At 40.6% G+C, this 15516-nt stretch overlaps 1 long non-coding RNA gene across 2 annotated transcripts in view; it reads left to right on the top strand.

Annotated features, from left to right (window-relative positions):
- Positions 1-1051: 1051 nt before the first annotated feature.
- LOC311443536 overlaps positions 1052-15516 on the top strand; it is a 51029-nt gene continuing 36564 nt past the window's right edge. Inside the window, exons 1-2 of one of the 2 annotated variants that reach the window (XR_014697319.1) lie at positions 1052-1150; positions 1737-1897. This is a non-coding gene — a long non-coding RNA (uncharacterized lncRNA). Of the gene's footprint in view, positions 1151-1736; positions 1898-5448; positions 5510-15516 lie in introns of those variants that run through there. The other variant, XR_014697320.1, reaches the window with a different exon arrangement.

Genomic DNA, 15516 nt, shown 5'->3' with positions numbered 1-15516 from the left:
GGAGGACGTGAAGATGGCTGCAGAAACAGCACCTCCACAGGCTCTGAGGTAGCAGACAGGACTCAACTTGTAACTGTCAGACATATTTGCAGAAAAAGGGGCGCGTGCAAGGCGGGCGCGTGCAAGGCGGGCGCGTGCAAGGCGGGCGCGTGCAAGGCGGGCGCGTGCAAGGCGGGCGCGTGCAAGGCGGGCGCGTGCAAGGCGGGCGCGTGCAAGGCGGGCGCGTGCAAGGCGGGCGCGTGCAAGGCGGGCGCGTGCAAGGCGGGCTCGCGGCGCCACCTGGCGGTGGGCGCTCCTGTGAGGAAATGGCGAGCCCCGAGGGCCCGGCTGGGCGGGCTCTCCTCTCTCTGCGCTGTTTGCTGACCGGCGGTGAAATTACCGACCGAGTAAAACGCTCAGGAGGAGTTCTTAGCCGTGACTTGCCGGTGAATCAAGCTGGATACCAGAATTATTACCTGATAATCAGAGTTCGTGGAGCGTGAAAACGACTGCTGCCTGACATAATCCCTGATGTCCACAGCCAACCGTAGGATAAAGGCAGTGACGCAGCTTTGATGGCGATTCTCCCCTCAGCAGGGCAGAGGGCACAGTCACAGGTACAAATAAATGCAAGGGAACAGACTCTGGCTGCATTTTGGAGATGAAACGGTTGTGAGGGTGACTGGCTGCCTGGCAAACCCTGTATGTGTACAAGTCTGTGAGGCAGTCTGCTCACTGAATGTTTTGCTTTTAAATGCACAAATGCTTAGCTTGAAGCCCCTCTTCCACAAAAAATGGCAGGTGCTAAAACCAACACCATTGAGGTAACTTGTAAGCGTTGCTGTGCTGTAACCCTGGCTGAGGGAGGCAGGCACCAGCCCGGATGGGAGCCATGAGGAGAGTGCCTTGACAGCTGGGTGGGAGCAGGGTCGGACAACAACCCAAAAACACCTAGAGAAGGGGGCACAATCCCCAGAACTTTGGAGACCTCATGTGGGGCAGGCAGGAGGCAGATTCACAGCAAAAATTTTTTATTTTTTTATTTTTTTAATTTTTTTTTACTAATTAGTAGACTTGCAGAGATTCCTGAAGTATCTGGAAGATGTTGAAGTTTAAAAAAAAAAAAAAAAAAAAGCAGGAGGAGTCACTGGACAGATCACTGTTTGAAAAGGTAATTTGAGGATTACTAAATGCATATAAACCACACATGGTTCAGGAATTCGCTTTAAGTTACAAGAGTTGAAGAGTAAGAGCCAAGAAAGGTACCATAGGCTTGCACCCTCCTCATTTTTCCCCATGTATGTCCTTACCACCACTGCTGGAGGTGGGATTGTGGCCATGCTGGGCACCTGCACTGACCCAGCACTGCTGGTCCTCTCCAGCCATGATAAACCTCATGTTGAAGGAAAAAAGACATGAGAAGTTTCAGATGCTGTTTCTGCTACTAGAGCTCCAGTGAATTAGTTTAAATTTTGTGCAATACCAAGCTAGGCATGAATAAAACCCCAAGAGTTCTTCATGAATAGCATTTGCATAATGAAAAGGCCTAATCTGGTCATTTCTGACTGGGAAGCTAAGGGATGTGGCTGAGTGTCCTGATGAGACAGCATTATCATTATTTATGCTGCAGGAGAGAATAAAAGTTACTAGATGGGCCAAGAAACACAGAAATGTTTTTTCTTCTGGAGAACGTAGAATTACACTGAGACAGAAAATGTGAGGAAAAGAGAATATTTTGTTGTATATATTTTTGACAGCTATCTAGAAAGGAAGTACTATGCCTAAAGTAAGCAGAAACTCATCAGTCCTTTGAGCTGCAACAAGATCTTCTGATCCTCAGCCCAGTGTGTTAGCCACAAAATACGTTTCTCTTGAAGGTTCAGGAAAACACAGTATGGGAGTGCGTCAGTGTAGGCAGGTAAGTCAATGATATACATGTATGTATGTACAATTGTACTGTAAGCGTTAAACATGGTACATCAATTACATAATAATAATGTTCACAGTAAAAATTGATCTATGAATGTATTTAAAGAGTTCTTGAGAAGGAAATTACTTAAGATAATTTAATATTTTTAAAGAGAATCATGTGAATTTCATCTTGTATTCCTACTGGGTGTGCACTTGTTATAGGCTGCGTGAGAACCAGAGTAAACAAAGAATGTTTGTATTATTATTTGGTTTAAAAAGACTGAGCCTGTACGCTATGATTACAACGAAGATACCTGCACTTTTCTTTGAAGAAAATTTTATTATAATTGATAAGTGATCCCCTTTGGTCCAATTTGCAATTACCTGATCTGTTGGGTTGTTCTAATTTCCAAACTATCCAGCACTAAATGCAGAGTTTCTGCAGGCTCAATGATCATAATGGTTTGAGCTTGAACTGCTTGAAGAAAGGTAAGATGAGTAAAATTTCCCAGGCTGCATTGAAAACCCAAATTAAATCTATTGCTGTTCTACAAGAAGAAAAAGCACTTGCCGATCTGCAGTGTCAGGGCTTCAGCAGGTGAGCCATGATTCTATATAGATTAGTCAAGTAAAAAAATTATTTTTCTTCATTTGTTCATATTGCCTGGAAGAACATGACAATGAAAGTGCTTAAATTTGTATACTCCTCGAAGTATTCTGGTCTAGCAAGTTCTGCTGCTATTTTTTTCTTGAAAGGAAATGGATTTTGGAGAGAACATTGTTAAGTAGATATGTACAGTATACAACAGAGTTATGAAGTCTAGAGCATTAAAGTTTCACAATATGTTTTTTAGTAGGAGTTGGAAATTTAAATCAAGAGCATAACTTTTCACAAAGACTTCCATTTATAATTGGTCTAACTTATTTTTAAATTGTATTCTGTGACATTAACTTAGGTGGCTTGCACTTCAGGACTGTCTCTCCAGGCTTTTCAAGAAATGCATTTGTAGCCATAACATTGTTTAATCATACAGACAAATCTCTATGCAGCATTGCTTTTTTCTCTAATAAATTATCTGATAGGTCTTTTTAACATTTGCTTTATTTCCTAAATCCATTATATATATTAAAATAGACAACTAAAGGGCTGTTGGCATGGCTCCCTGGCTGGATAGTCTGTGATCTAGCAGCAGTGGTTCATGAACTACTTGAGAAAAGCAGTATTAGAAGAGACAGTACAAGGCCTCATATGGAGGCTCACTGGAGTTCTCCATAACTCTCCATCAATAACCATATCAGTTCTGATCTTCACTAGCCTTCTAACACTATTTGGAGTTGGAAGAGTTACGATGATCTATCGTCTAAGCAATGTTTAATTCACAGGTTATATAGCTGCTGCCCATAATAGTAGTAAATTTCAGAATGACAAGAAAAAAAATATAAAAGGTATCGAGTCCATTTTAATGTTAAAGTGGGGAGCATGGTATAATGGTAGAGGACTACTGGCCAATATGCATGTATACCAGCTTAATAATGCCCTTTAATTCTATTTGCATGGGATTGAGATTTTACTGAGAAGGCCTCTTATCTCACCGTTCAAAACTAGGTGGTCAAATACAAGTGAAAATGTCATATTGACGTAAACAGACATTGATCTGGTTGTTGGATTATTAACTGCAGTCAGGAGGCAATTCTCGAGACATGTATTTTGCAACAATTTTGGACTATTTCAGCCTGGCTACAGATATGCTTCTCTGTAAGTGGAAGTTAAGAGCAAGCCTCCATGCTGAGGCAGACACGTGAGGGAACCTAAAACGTAGTGTGTACATCTAACTTGGTTTCATAGATCTCTTCAGAGGTAAGCAGTATTTAATAATAAAAAGCACCGATTTTATTTGGAATATGTACCTTTGGAACAAAATTAAAGTTAAAGGAGAGGAATGACGCTAGCTAATCAACTGTGGTAGAGAAGCAATGTTTGCTGGAACAAAATAATGTTGGTGATGTCCTCAAACTTGGGGATACCTTTACTGAAAATAGTATACATCAGTGTATATATATATATATACATGTATACTGGTTGGAGTTGCGTATACACACACACACATATATATAAGTACATCAAACTTTCCTCTTTAAACCCTCAGAGATCTTCCTCCTGGGAGATACCGACATTCCCTTCATATTGGGTGGATTTACCGCAAGGAAAGCTAGAGGAAACTTAAAAGTGTCCGATTTTATTTAAAACCTTGGTGGTCTTTAACGGCTGCCCCACAGTTCCAGCCTGGTACAAACTTAAACAGAGCTCTTTGTTGCTCTTGAATGTGACATAATCCTTTCATCTGGCATGCTGAATGAAGTATGCACATGGCTTTTTTGCTACCCCTGCTGGGCTGCCTTGTTACACCTTCAGAGCAAACCACCCCTCAGTAAAAAAAAAAAAAAAAAAAAAAAGGCAAAAAAAAAAAAAGCTTGGACTCTGTCATCCACCCTAACGCCAATAAACAACAGAGAACTATGGCATCTTTTGGTTTTAAAATGCTGTCCCTTGTTAAACTTCTGTGTTGAGGAAGGAAACGGCTCCCCACATCATTGTTTCAAGCAGATACAGAGTACATTTTTTTGTTGTTTGCATGTTTGCTAATTTGAAGCTCTTTGAAGAATCCTACAGGGAGATCAAAGACAAAAGATTAGAACGTTTTTAATAAAGTGAAGAAGGATCAGGTTAGATCAAAGGGACAAGCTGACAGGAAATAAGTAGGTGCCGTTGTTGGCTGACACTTGCATGCTGTAGGGTGATTTCTGTGTTAATGTGAGGTCAGAAGGAGGATTGCTTTACATCTTATTGTCTCCAGACTTTGCTGACTGGGTGTGTCTTTGTACTTTGCTTTAATCTCAAAAATTAAAACCCATAAAGTCACAGTTTGGCTCAGCCACATGATTTTTCTAGTTATTTAGCTTTGATTTTGAAATAAAAATAAAATTTGGAATGCATCAGCAGGGTATGGAGGTAATTAATTGGCTTGCAAAGGGTTTTGGCTACAGGAGTACTCATTATCAGAAGTACTGCGCCTCAGTCATCCCCAGTGTCTTTTCACTGACTTTAAGGGAATTAAATCTTACCCCACTGTCCCTCTGAGGATATGTGTTTTCTTTATGTATGCTAAGGCCATGTGTGCTCACAGGTTGTACCACCATAATTAAAGCAGGACAATGAAATTAATGGATGTTGTTTAGTTTGGATGCAATTTTATTGATACAGAGCTGCTAATTGGATAGAGTTTAGAACCCTGAGAGAATAACGTGACACTGCTAACCAGGGCACTCTGCTCACTGGCCTCCTTGTGATCTTCAGTTTGTAGATCGTGGTGGATGCATAGTAATCTTCTAATAAGAAATCACCCTTCTGCATGATATAGCTAGAAACTAATTTGAGTGCTTGAAGACAGTTCGAGAAAACAAGCCTTTTTTTTTTTTTTTCCCTACATGGTGGGTGATTTTACAGTTGTACAGAGCTTGATCTCCCCATATGTCTCCACAGGTGAAAGGAACAAATTTTTGAGAGGCTTGTGTGACTTTGTTAACACGAAACCTCCTCTGCCTGAAAGGACGTTTGAAGGTAAAGATGCAGGATTGGGCCCAAACAAAAATGCTTGTTTTGTTCTACAAACACAAGGGCTAGTAGCATTAGCTTTCTGTTCTGCACAAGGACATGCACGGTTCCTCTTTTTGCACCAGGGGTTTCTGCTGTCCTAGTGCAGATTATGGCACTCCAGTGATTAGATAATTATTGCTTACACCACATCAAATAAAGTGTCTTTTTTTATCCAGTCATGTTAAATTGAAATTGCAAGTTTTGGTATGTCCCTAGCAGAAAAAGCTCTGCTCAGCACCTAGCTTGTTACTGCAATACAGGTAATAATCACATTTTATGAAAATATTTAGAGAAATGTATTTTTATTGCATTTTGTAATTTTTGTCGTGCAGTCAGTTAATGTAACTGAGTGATCACTCTACAAACCCAAAGGAAAGTATTCAGTAAAGTGAAGGTGCCTAAATTAGTGAGGCAAAGAAAAACGAAGGAAGAGGTTAGCTCACATTTAGGAAAGTGAGGAAAGTTTGTGAGCCTCAAAGGCATGTTAGTACTGGGTGGAACTAATGTGCACAAGTCAGGAAAAATGTTCCTTTTCACTGTGCTGCTGCTGAACAGAGCTTCTCTTTCCTGGTGCACATGGCTGTAAGCCAAAACTTCACATACTGTACTGTTGTTTGCTGCTTGTACACATGCATTATCTAGGGTTCCTGATTAAAAGCAGCATGGCAGATTGTATGAAGGGCTGCTGTTTTGGAGCCAATTTTATGATGCAGTCAGGATTCATTTTCAGTAGAGCTGACCTTGGGCATGCAGTGCTATTAAGCCAACAGCTGAGAATGGCATATGGGAAGAAGACAACATGATTTGATTTGGAACGTAGTCCCATTTTCTTTATTTGATCACATTCTGTGGAGCCTCCTGGGTTGCCAGTCTGCTATTTTTCATGTCCAGTGCGCTCTAATTAAAATGACTTCTAAATCAGATATATGCAGTGTTCAGAAAGGGGGAAGACAAAAGTGAATGCTCCTCAAATGCGCAAAGTGTGGTCATTGTAATGGCACCTCTCCTAGAGGCATCTACCTCTGTAACAACTTAGCCTCTGTTGAGTCCCATGCTAGACGTGGCTTTAGATGGCAAATATACACTAACGTGCTTCTCTAAGTATTCAGGTTTAGAAGTGGCAGGTCATTCTGAGATTTATCCGCCCAGTAAAAACACTGAGTTTGTGCCTAAGCTTTAGATGTTTCATGGAGCCACTGTTCTACAATAAAAGCTACCATCACTGGAGAAGGGTAGATGATGGCTGGAAAAAGGTGTACTGATTGAGTAGCAGAAAAATAGGTTGTTTGGCTATCTGAGCAGTGGGCAGACACATCTAAATTCTACTGAAGTTGTGAGGATACTAATGGGACCAGCTGGACAGATGTTCCTGAATTACAAAAGTGCAAGAAAAAAATAAGCCATGTCCTAAACAGGCAAATCTGGAGTTGTAAATTGATTTAGTTAAATTTGTGTAATTTTTATTACATGTAAAGCCATAAATTTACAGGTATTGCAAGAGCCTGATAAGACTGGAATGTAGCAGAAATTCAAGTTACTTGAGGCAGTCAAACAGTACGAAGGGAAAAAGAATAAAAGAGAGTCCTTTAATGGACTTTGCAGAATGAAGATTAACCATTCAGAGAGAGGTGCGAAGCAGGGGAATGGGGATGTTGACCAAGTGTTATGGTAACAGAAATTTCAGTGATGAAACACAGAATTCCCTGAGGAAATCGTAAATCAGCTTTAGTCTACAAGGTATGTTGGTTCCTAAATCAGCAGGAGTCTGGTACCTAAATAGCTTTGCAGTCTAGTCTGTTAGTCTGTGATGCTTTACTTTGGACTCTTTGCTTCTCTTTAGGTTTCATGTAGTTTTAAATTTAACAGAGCGCTTTTTTTTTTTTTTTTCTTTTCCTTTTTGAACCAGAGTGTGTTAACAGTGTCCTTAATATGTTTATAATATGAAGAGTCTTGATCGGGAATTTTCAGAGTTGTGAAATGCTAAGTTTTTTAGTATAAAGTGGAAAGCATTAGAACTGTTGGAAAATGACAGAAAATGTCAAGCTGAGACTGAATAATTTTGGGAGGTTTAATTTATCCAGACTCGTGCTTGAAGCATTAATGAGTGTTTTTGTGGTTCACTGGGTGTGGGCCTTCAGTGGTAGCATATTAAGAACAACTAATTATGATCAAGATCCAGATACAGCAGTTTACAAGTTGATTAGTACATCAATAAAGGGAAACGTTAGAATGTCGCGTGTGGAGGGAGATCAGAGGGCTGGAGTAGAAATGCAGTAGGAGCACTCTGTCCACTAGGTGGTAATGCTGAATCTTAAATCCTGTTCCAGCAGTGGGAGGCTCCCTCCTGCTCGCTGGGGCCTTCCTCGTTCCCTTCTGCTGGAGGGAAATTTTGAACACTAATGGGAAACATCAGATCTGAGAATCTATAGGGTTTTCAAGGAAAGCAGGACTTAGTAAAGTTTAAGTTTTACCATGTGGTTTGCAGCAGTGCCCTAAAGCTTTGTGTAGATGTGCCTCACCTTGTGGTATGTCTGTAATGTCTCTAGGTAAGTTTTTTGGTGGCTTCTGAAATTGTAAAGCATTCACTCTACAATCACCAACTTCAGCACCCGTTACCATCTCTCTTTTAAAAATCTTCATCATTGTAAGTAATAATCTTCATCCCAAATGACATAAGAAACTGAAGAAACAACTGGGGTATGATAAAGTGTTGTTATCAGCTTCGATTTGCAGGTGAATTTGCCACCCACAGTGATTTGTGGGAAAAAAAAATGAGAGGCATTTAATATTAACTGAAGTACAGCAACCTGTAAGACGAAGCATTTGTTTAACAGCATACCATGGTGTCTAGGACTGAAACAGTGCTGGACTAGAAACTAATCCAAACTGAAAAGGGAATCTGGCAGGAAAGAATATTATCTGAGCTAGAGTTTGGAGAAAGCAGCTTAAGAAAAATTACGTTGAATCCTGACTCTAGAAATCAGCTATGTTTCTATATCTTTTCAGCAGGCCTACCTTTTCTAAAGGCAAAATATTTCATAGCACCAAGGTCAAACTTTGGGTCTTTCAGCACTCCAAGATTGACTTTGTAATATTATTCCTTCCTGAAAAAAATTGGGGTGCCCACTAGCTGCTCAAATACAGATCTCATTCATCTTATTTTTCTTTGCTGAATCTATGAAGCAAGCTAATAGGCAGTAGGATAACAGATGCAGAAGGGCAACACTATGCAAGTCTGTCCCTGAAGAAGTTGCAACCCCAACTTGCTTTGGGGTACAAAGTAAAAATTCTGGAACTGATTTTACAGAATTTCATAAAACTGAAAAATTTGGTTGGGAAAATCTACATGAAAGAACTCTGATTTTGGAGTTGAATATGAATATATAAAAATGTAAATGAAATAAAATTTAGCTTTCAATTCAGAAGTATTAAATTTCAGTGTTGTATTCTGTGCCATCTGTTCTATGTTTTGCTCATGGATTGAGGATTGTACTCCATATTAATCTTTCAGCAGTTTAATCTGTAGTATTCAAGATAGAAGAGAAAAGAAGCGTGTTATTTTCCAAACTCTGGCAACATTTACTGGGGAGGTAAGGAGGTAGCTTTCTTTTATTCTTTTTTTTCTCCAATGTTAAGAAAGTGTGGGATGGCCATGGGAGGCACTGGACAGCTCTGCTTTGCAGTAGGAGCCCAGGTGTTAATTTGAGCTTTGGATGTAGGCAGGATAGCTGGAGAAGGGATTGCAGCTGCGCCTGCTCCTCTCTGCAGGTGCCACCTGGGCCACCACAGAAGAGGCAGCAGGGAGGCTGTGCTCTTGCACTTCTGCCACACTGATAATTCAGCCATAAAGCAGGCAAAGAGCCCTGTGTCATACCAAATTTAAGGTTATAAGTACAAAATGTGAGGTAATGCGCAAAATTCCAAGCCGTAGGTGGGGGAGACGTGAATACCTTTCAGGAGGATTGGCTGAATTTTATTTTTTCCCCACAGTTTGAATTCATTCTGGAGGCATGCTGTGCACTCACTGCTTTCATCCTCTTGTCTTTTCTCTCTCAATCAGGTGTTTATCTCACTTCAAGTGTCAATATATTTCAAAGTGCCTTTAAGCCCCAGTATTAACTCTACACTACAAACAGTGCTGTAATGCCACTGGTGTATAAATGCAGGTTTTACAAGGACAATAGATATTACCATTTTAGTGTTGGCAACAGAGATGACTCATATTCCTTGTTTTGAAGCACCTTTTGTGTTTTTGTAGAAGCAGACTGTTAAATGCATGGAATTCATGCCCTTCCCAATTGTATTTATTAAGCTACGTAACTTAATTTTTACTAAGCCTGTCATTGCAAAAAGAACACTGACATTAGCAACACTAAAACTTTGTTTTCTTGTTGTTGATCCTGCAATCTCACCCATAAAGATGGAACTTTTGGTTGGTGTGGAGCCCACTAGATTAAATGTATTTATTTGTGTCCGTAATGGTTTGATTGGGCAAATCAGTGGCATGGTCAAGGACTGCATTTGCTGGGATTCACTCAGAGTTGGAAGTACATCGGTCATGATTTGTCAGATCTGTAAAATACTTTGCCTTGTCCACCAGCCAACTGACTACATTTTAACTCTAGGAATAATGCAGCTGATCTCTCCAGTGGTGATCTATTTCCTTTTATCTTTTTTTTTTTAATCACTATTATATACACTTTTTTCCTTATCTGCATTTATTTACCTCTCTTATTAGCTGTATTTGATGTAATTATCTGCAATTTGAAACTGATCTCTAATACCTCATGTTTCTGTGACTGGAAAAATCCCAGTAGTTAGCAAATCAGTTACATATTTTGGCATTCTTACACTTCTCCCTCAAAAGTAAAACATTAACGTTAGGTGAAATGAGGCACACCGACTAATATGTTAATTATGAAGATATATAATCATTAACTTTATTAAAGCCTTGAAGGATGATTCAGGTTTATAGAAAATATTTTATCTTACATTTTGGCAGATATTTCTGTATTTTAAAAATACATAAGTGCACTGTATGGGATTTGAAATTTAGTTGCAAGTCTCAATTCTGTAAAATACAGAGCTCTGACAAAACATAGGATTGCAGTCTCTAGGTTAAGCTTGCTGAAACATTTTAAGTTTTCTCCAGAAAATTGTAAATAAAACTACTGATTGAAAATGGAAAACAGAATTATGAAACATTTGAGTTCTTTATAGTTAAAAAGTAACTGTGACAACTCCTACCTATATCTTTTAAGACTTTAGATCTGTCATATCTGTTGTTTGCACCAGAAAAGACACAAAATACAAGAATATCCCAAACACAGTAGAAACAAAGTTATAGTAGAGAATACTTGCTCAGGGAGACTAGAAATATTGGAGTAAACAGTGCATATCCTACAAATGAATCAGACATTTCTCTTCATTGTATGAACACCACGCCTGGTATTAGCATTAGATGCATTCTGATCAAAAAGTCTACTACAAACCCCTCTGAAAAGATGTGAGGGGGACAAGGCTAAGCAACTCTGAATTTGGCCTCTGCTGTTTGGGCAAGCCTCACCGCCTTGATCCACGCCAGCACATAAAAATTGTGCAGGGTTTGCTGGGGACATGGGACATGACAGGACTTGGTGTCCTACAACCACTGTTTTAGTAGGAATTTCTTAAACGCACCCTCTATTCTGCTTTTCCTGTTTTTGTTCTCACCCATTGGAGAAGCTGCAGCCTAACTAGCAGGAGCTCCAAAACCAACAGAAACCTGTTGCAGGTCCAACCTTGAGAAACGGGGGCAAGGATGGCACTTTTCCCAGCAGTTGCTTACAAGCTCCTCTGTGTTTTGGGGATGAGAAGGAACTTATTTACAGCCTAGCTAGAGGCTGAACTTTCTCTTCTGAACACTTACAAAAAATAAATACTCTGTTTAGAGCTTTCCCTTGACTGCACAAAAGGAAGCAATTTGGGGAATGCACCAAAAGGTTTTGGGTAACTCAAACAGGACAATGCCAGTCGAAAGCTCTCCAGCTTCTGTCAGCACACTGCTGTGTATGTATGCCTTTGCCCATACCCTGTTATTTCAGAAAAGATCTGATTTTTGCAGGCATAGGTGCTAATCTTCTCAGGCCTGACAGAATCTTACAGAAGATGCTCATATGCTTTCCTAATGCTGCACCGCCACCTTCTGCTTTGCTTTCAGGAATTAAGGCATGTGTGATGAACATATGGTATTCGATTTCAAGAGTACTTTGCAAATCAAGCATTTCAAAGTGGGAAACTCAAAGTTAGACCCGCAAATCCATATTTAGGTTACTGCTTATGTTGGCTGGTTTTCAAGAGTACAGAGATACCTTTGACTTAAGTGGTGGCTGCTGAATGTAAAGCACTACGAGTCAGGTGTCTCCTTTCAGAAATGTGGGTACTTGTTTTGGACAGTTGTGGCAGAATGAACATGACAATGATGTTTGTGCATGGACTTAAAGCAGAATCAATCTCTTCTTAAACTCCAAATGGGAAAAATTTCAGAAAATGATATGCAACAATAAGTTAGGCTTCACTTCCAAATGTTATTTTCTATGCTGCAGGTTTTGCATACCTGGAATTTGGAGTACGTACTGAAATACGGGAAACATTACAGAATTTGTCCATTCAACATGCTTTTCTTTTTGTATGGAATTTAGCGTGTTTTCCTCTGACTGAAGATTGTGGGTGTTATTATCTCTGGCTTCCAAGGGAAAACTTGTTCTTCTGGCTGGAGAGTCCTGTATACCACTTGTGCGTTTTGAAAGGATAAAATAATGCTTACCAACATTTAGATTCTTTACAAGGAAGATATAGGTGTTTCTGTGTGTACTGGGGACTGAAGGATTTATTGCTTTTTTTCCCCTAATAAGTTGATTGATAAATCACATTCTGTTGTACCCTTCATTTCCTGTCTTTTTGTACAATGTTGTTTTTGTAGTTATAGGCAACATTTAGTGTGTAAAAGGGCAGAAGAGAGAGGAGAAAATTGACAGCAAAATATTCAGTATTTTTAGACATCTACTCTGTATAGCTGCATTACTACAAAAGGAGAGATTATATTGATTTTAAAAAGTACTAGTTGTTTCTTAAAAGGCAGCGGCCTTATGATGTTGAATTGGAACTGGACTAAAGCAAACACAGGCTTTCTCCTTTGACAAGCTTACAGTCTCATTAGGGTAAATTACCCAGTATTGAGCTCCCTGTTTCTATGATTAGATGGTTATTGGGATCCAACCTAATTAGTTTAAAGCTGGCTTGGTATCTCTATACAACACTGTCGTTATTTCTGTGCTGCTGTGGAGGCATAGTCTGAAGTCTTCATTTGAAATCCATTAAAGTCGAAGGAACTCTTTCTGCTGGCTGAATGAGCTTTGCATCAGGCTGCAAACATGTCAAGTGTACAGTACAGAAAACAGAGAGACCCTGGCCATGTGGCCCAGGCCTGGCATTTCTATTGGGATGCCGTGCAGTGGGGAGGGGGGCCGGGGGTGCAGGCTGGGGGCCAGGCCAGGGAGCAGATGGGGGGGGCATGTGTGTAATGCAAAAGCGCAGCAAGGAGAGGGGGAGAAATCAGAGCATCAGGGAGATGAGGGAAGATTTCTGAGGCGATGACAGTGATGGGAGAGACTTGCATTTTGTATAGAGCAGGGCAGAAGGGCAGTCTGGCACAGATGAAGCAGCACCCGGTGGAAACGTGCTCTGAGCCAGAATTTCAGGGAGAGGCAGGCGAGTGAAGGCAGGGCTGACGACGTGTGATAAATGACACTAACAGAAAACAGTCAGGGGGGAGGCCTGGCTGGGGGAATGGGCAGCACAACCGATCTGGTGGTGAATAAAAAGTCTTCCCTTTCCTAGTGCCTGAAATGATTTGCTACAACCAATACAAATTATTTGTCAACTGCTTAAAGAAATCCAACCCGACAGGAGTGGGGGAGCAGCAGGTGAGCCCCAGGGTGCTGGAACTGACAGTTGCTCTTCAGACTGGTGGAGACTTGAACATGCTAAGGGGTAATACATTCCCACTCCCCACTAAAAAAAAAATTAAAAAAAATCAGAAAAAGCATAGCAAGCATATTTTAGGGCTGGATGGAATGTTTACTCAATTAACTAGTCAAAACAGGATTTCGTTGTGTTTCTCACAGTGCTGCAAAGGAAACTCCCTTTAGGAGATTCAAATTCTTTGCCTGTATCTTCATTACCCAACATGTACCATCTGAGGAGCTTTACTAGTGTTGGCTGATCCATCTATGTTGTGAAGTAAAGTAGCTCCATTTCCTCCTGACCTGACTGGACGTAGAAACATAGGGCAGAAATTAGGCAGCTTGCTCAAAACCTCTGGAGGATGTGCTATCACAGTGAACATGACAATTCTGTTCTCCTCATGCAGGTAGAACTGTAAGATTAGAAGGAATCAATCATTAAGTCTTGCTTACTGCTACCATGTTGTAGTTATGTCTGGGAAGTCCAGAATTATCTTCACAACATCACTCTGTATGCTTCTACAAACCACAGCTTGCAAAACACACTCTATAACGAAGTTAAAACTACTAATCTTATGGAAAAGATCAAAAGCTGAAAACTGCCATGTCCCACTGGAAGAGATCTGAAGTGACTAAGAGCTTCATCATGCTCCTAGATACTAGCATTAATATGGAACTTGTTAAGTGACATTCCTAGATTATCTGGAAAGTCAACTCTGCATTACACTATGCAAGAAGATAAAACAATTACAGTCATATTCCTTAACAATCTGATTTGAATGAAAAGTTTTCCTGATTTTGCCTAACCCTGTGCATCAAAGATGTTTAATACCATAAAGAGCATGAACGCCTTGGCTATACCTAATGTTTGCTACTTCAGGAAAAAGGCATCCATTTTTCCTTTTCCTAAAAGGTCAAAATATACATCAGAGGGAAATGCATAAGCTGAACTCCAGTCAAGTTAGCGGCAGTTGCTGTCACTGCTGCAGCTGCACAGTTGCTGAAAGCCAGTTCCTCTGGTTCCATTTCACCCTTAAAATCTTCCAGCTCATTACCAGCTGCATCACTAAAACTGTTGCTTCTTGCAGGAAGGGCTTAGGCTCTATTTACCATCCAAACAGTAGGAAGAGGAGGAAGACTTACTCTCTGCAAGGCTGACCCATTTCCAGGCCTCACAAATAGGATAAGGCCAAGAAAAGCAGTCTAGCACAAGCGCTGTGCCTGCCTTGGCCTGGCGAGATATAACCTCTTTTGTTAGGTGCTTAGGATTGCTCAAATCCACTGTTTCACTACTGATCTCCCAGCACTTGTAATGAGCTGTTGTGTACCTTTGGCATAGGTGGTATTTGAGGTCCTTAACAGACAGGCAAAGTGTTTTTCCCCAGCCAGGTCACTCAGCCTGTCTTTTCTGTGTATAATTAGCATACTGATGAGAATATAAATCTTCTCAATGCCCCGGGAAGAGCGGAGGACTGATGAATGCGGAGTGAGCAATACTGTGCTGTACTTCTGCTCACTGATCGCCTTCAGTGCACAAGAGACCTCAAGAGAATAAATGCCATGTCAGGCTGTGAGGCTGAGTGGTGGCTACTGATTGCCAAGGTGATAGCGTTGTGGCTTTAGTGACACTTGAAACAGAAGCATTTTTGGTGTCACTTTTGTCTGCAGAAAGCCAGATGGTATAGCGTCGTTTGATGACTGGTCTGGGATGGGCAGAACCCCTTGCTGGTCTTGTTTTGTGGTATTATTTGTCAACAGAGTGGATTCTGACTATATTAATGAAAATGCAGTTGCTTTTGCCACTAGCAAAATAATAAAATGTAGCTTGGAATATGGTAACAAAGAGCCTTGAGCAGGCTGGCAGGTAGTTGTATTTCTGAAGTGCTGCTTGGGAATAGCAATGGGTGCAATTAGCCTACAGGCACTTCGTGGATTCCATTTATTTGCAGCTAGTTTAACTCTCCGTCC

The sequence above is a fragment of the Aythya ferina genome, assembly GCF_964211825.1.
Source record: "Aythya ferina genome assembly, chromosome: 12".
Lineage (NCBI taxonomy): Eukaryota > Metazoa > Chordata > Aves > Anseriformes > Anatidae > Aythya > Aythya ferina.
The sequence above is the reverse complement of the archived record's forward strand: the minus strand, read 5'-3'. Positions and strand labels throughout refer to the sequence as shown.